Source organism: Enhydra lutris, unplaced genomic scaffold, assembly GCF_002288905.1.
Source record: "Enhydra lutris kenyoni isolate GAN:26980312 unplaced genomic scaffold, ASM228890v2 scaffoldscaffold4, whole genome shotgun sequence".
NCBI classification, from domain to species: domain Eukaryota; kingdom Metazoa; phylum Chordata; class Mammalia; order Carnivora; family Mustelidae; genus Enhydra; species Enhydra lutris.
The window spans coordinates 33,199,185-33,203,660 of NW_019154088.1; positions in this window are offsets into that span (position 1 = coordinate 33,199,185).

Sequence of the window (4,476 nt, forward strand, 5' to 3'; positions counted from 1 at the left end):
TCCGTGGCTCAGTCGCTCAAGGGTCTGCTCTCAGCTCGGGTCAGGAGCCCAGGGTCATGGGATGGATCTCCCATTGTGCTCCCCTCTGGTTGAGGAGCCTCCTGCTCCCTCTGCATCTCTGCCCCTCTTAGTGCTCTTTCACTCTTTCTCAAATAAAATCTTTATACATAAAACAAAACAAAAATTCTCCCTTGCTCCTTCGTATATTTCTGACCCTCTCCAATATTAAGATACTGAGTAAGAATGAGTAATATATGCTTTAACGTCTTGTTAGGAATGTAGGTTCCACTTTCAGGCAAACAGGCTTGAGCGATGGAATGTAGAAAGGGCCCACAGTGACCCCCAGAGGAATAGAAAGCCCATCAGGTGACCCACCTCAAAATATCTGTAGGCCCTAACTAACCAGTGGGCTACTTACAACCAGGCACAGTTACCAAAAAAAAGGGAAAATTCCATATATCACCAATACCTCTTCGCCTCCCCCCCTCCCTTGTCTCTCTGTCCACTACCCACTGTCTCCTCATGGACACATCATCTCCTCTGCTGTCCTGCCCTCCACTCCCTTGTGGTATATTGGATAAACTTCTCTCTCCTTTGTTCTGCCTCAGGTGAATTCTTCGACCGCCCAAGCCACCGCTTTCCACCAAAACGTTGCCCCACATTTGGGTACCCCATGTGATCTAGAGAGACACTGCAAGGGACAGTATGAGCTATGATGGTGGTACCGCTTCCAGTCGGCGACGGGAGAATTAGGCACAAACAAGTCAGCTGCAAGAGACTGGGAGCAGGGGACAACAGTCGAAAAGGACTGCTGCCCCGAGCAACTCCACAGTCTCACTTTTATTGGATAGAAACAATAGCCAACAGAAGGACCGATGAAGGTCAAACGTCAGTCACGTAGACAAGCGAGGAGGAAGGTAAAGTTTATAGTTAACCAAGCATATTCAAAGGACACATCTAACTAACAACGGGCGCTTCTGGGAAGAGAAAGGAGCGATAACGGAAAAGGGAAGCAGGCGGTTTTCGTTCCACCCTGAGCTGACCGGGCGTTCCCGGGTGCTCGGCTGCCCTGAAGCAGGCGGCGTTCCGCCCTGGGCGGGCCGGACGTTCCGGCTGCCCGGCTTCTGTGAAGGGGCGGCGTTCCGCCCTGAGCGAGCCGGGCATCCCCAGCTGCCCAGCTTCACGGTCATATATTGTCCTTCTCCCCAAAGACCTGTTGCCAGTATATGTATTTCTTAAGGCCATATCTAAATGTGCTTGGCAACTAGTAAAATCCTCCAAGGGTTACAGTTTAAGTAACAAATTGTTCCAAAGGGCAGCAGCAGGTCGAAAAATATAGGAAGCCAGATAATCTTGCAGGAGGTAGGTCTTTCTCTTAAGTAATCTCTTTCTCACATAAGGACCGACTATGAATTATTATCTTGGCCTTATGTACAGTCATCTGCAAAACTTATTTCTGCAGTTGATCTATGTTCTGCATGTTTGTTTGTTTTGGGTGTTTGTTTTTTTTTTTTGTCCTTCTGGTGAACAAGTCTAAATTCTTTTGGCTTTTCCTTGTGGAATCCCATCTTTATGGAGAGGATTTTTCTCAAGGAAATCAGGGCTTTCGATTTTGTGTAGTCATTTATAGGAACGCTTAGAGAAATATGTCCCACCTAGAGGGATCTATAATAATTCAATATGTAGATGATTTGCTGGTAGCCTTCCAAACTGTAGGCCAATGTGAAATGGACACTTTGGCTTTGTTACAATCCCTTGCTTCAAAGGGACATAAGGCCTCAGCAGACACATTGAAATAATTGTGAAACTGAAGCAAACTATTTGGGACATGTTGTCAGCTAAAGGCTACAAAGTGTTACAAAGTTACAATCTCAAAGCCACCCAATTTTGCAGTAAACCAGTCTACCAAAAAAAAAAAAAAAAAAAAATTGTGGACCAATACCATTCAGATATTGTAGACAGTAGGTTTCCACATTTACAGAACAGGCAATACCACTGACAACACTTCCTAGATCCTGTAGTTTGATTCCTAGGACAAAGTATTTATTTTATTTTATTTTTAAAATATTTTATTTATATATTTGACAGAGAGAGAGATCACAAGTAGGCAGAGGCAGGCAGAGAGAGAGAGGAGGAAGCAGGCTCCCTGCTGTGCAAAGAGCCCAATGCAGGGCTTGATCCCAGGATCCCGGGGATCATGACCTGAGCCGAAGGCTCTGAGCCACCCAGGCGCCCCTAGGACAAGGTATTTTTTTTTTTTTTAAGATTTTATTTTATTATTTATTTAACAGAGAGAGAGATCACAAGTAGGCAGAGAGGCAGACAGAGAGAGGGGGAAACAGGCTCCCCACTGAATAGAGAGCCTGATGTGGGGCTTGATCCCAGGACCCTGGGATCAAGATCTGAGCCACCCAGGCGCCCCAGGACAAAATATTTTAAAGAAATGAAATCCGCTATCATCATTCCATCAACTTTTTCCAGGTTTTTTAAAAAGATTTTATTTATTTATTTGCCAGAGAGAGAGAGCGCACAAGCAGGCAGAGCAGCAGGCAGAGGTAGAGAGAGAAGCAGGCGCCCCTCTGAGCAGAGAGCTGGATGCGGAACTTGATCCCAGGACCCTGGGATTATGACCTAAGCAGCGGACATTTAACTGGCTGAGCCACCCAGGTACCCCTTTTTCCAGACTTTGAGAAACTTTTCCACTTATTTTGTCATGACAGTAAAGGTGGTGCTAGTAGAGTCAACTCAAATATTGGGACCAGACTGTAGAGTAATGAGATAACTAAGCTGTGCCGTGGCTGCTACGCTTTTGGTAAAAGCTGACTGGTGTCACTTACTTGCATTCAAAGTGAAAGAAAAAACAGTGGGATTCATGCTTTCCAAGTGAAGCCAGCCCTTCAGGAGGACTAGACCATGGTTTTCAAAAGGACTTGACACAGAAGTTTTCTAGAATAACTAACATTGGTACTAAACGCAACTGAAAAGGAACTGATTCCTACAGTTACATCATATTTCCAGTTACTTCCACTTCAAACTCTCAGTATATAGATACGGTCAGGTTTAAGCCTGTTATGCCCAAATAACGGGTCTATGATTAAAGGAGCGAGGCTGATACAAAGCGAAGGTCAAGCAGAGCTCTATTTCATGCCAAGCATCAAGAATCAAACTGGCCAGCCAGGGCCGTACCTCTTACAGAGAGAACGACCTTTCTCTGTTTCACAGACTAGCTTTTAAGGGCAAAGGCCATACGGTCGGGCCTGGCCAGGCACAGGTGGCCAATGAGATTGTAACACACACAGGAAACTCCACAGTGATGCTAGGTGGCCAACTGAGTTACAATTTACCCTAGTAGACATTATAACCTGCCTATTACACCTTGATTAGGATTGGCACCAAAAAGGCTCCCAAAGAGCGGGGGGGGGGGGGGCAACCCCTGGTAGCTAGGGGGACAGTATGCAACCCCCCCCACTGATCGGATGTCTCCACCTGGTCTGACCCATCCTTGTATCTGTGTTTTGTTACCTGAGGCTGGCTTCCAGAACTTGTTTTTAAGTAGGTCCCCTGGGGGAGGGGAAGCAGGGACAGTTTAAGGGTTAAACGACAATGTTATTATTTAACCTGGCTAAAATATAGAAATGTAAAATAGGTCCTTACAAAGCCCAGCAATTCAATGATTGGTGATTACTAGCAGAGCTAAAGTGAGCCATCATTTAGTAACCTTTTCTAATATAAAACTAAAACTACTATGTATCCAGAGAGGTACTCCAGCCCTGAATTTGACAAAAATGTTTTGTTAACTGCCTTGATTGGAGGGCTCTTTATAGGAGAAAGGAATCTCCCTTAACTATACAAAACTGTAGGAGTAAATAAGCCCACTGGTGAGTTTTCCTCTCACCTTCACTGTGGTTCTGGTTTGAGTCAATATAACTACTTACAGCTGCAAAGATAATGGTAAAGATACACCCACACGGGTGGAGATGACACTTTAAAATTCTTGAAAGACCACACTCACATAATGACCCTTTATCATGCCTATCCCAATTAAATGGCGTTACCCATCAAGAATCACCATACTTGGGTGCCTGGCTGGCTCAGTTGGTTAAGCATCTGCCTTCAGCTCAGGTCATGATCGCAGAGTCCTGGGATGGAGTCCCCAAATCAGGCTCCCTGCTTCTCCCTCTGACCTTCCCCCTCTCGTTTACTCTCTCTAAAATAAATAAAATTAAAAAGAACCACCATTCTTTGGGAATATAACACATGTACACAGTGAAACAAACTTTTAAAAAATTTTAATTTCTACATTTTATTTTTAAAAGATTGTTTATTTATTAGCCCACAGACATTCCAGAGGGTATTGGGTGAGGGGTGGCAGGGAGCGCAGAGGGAGAGAAAAGCACACTCTCCTGCTGAGCAGTGTGCCTGAACTGGACTCCTGACCCGAGCTGAGAGCAGACCCTTGAGCGACTGAGCCACGGA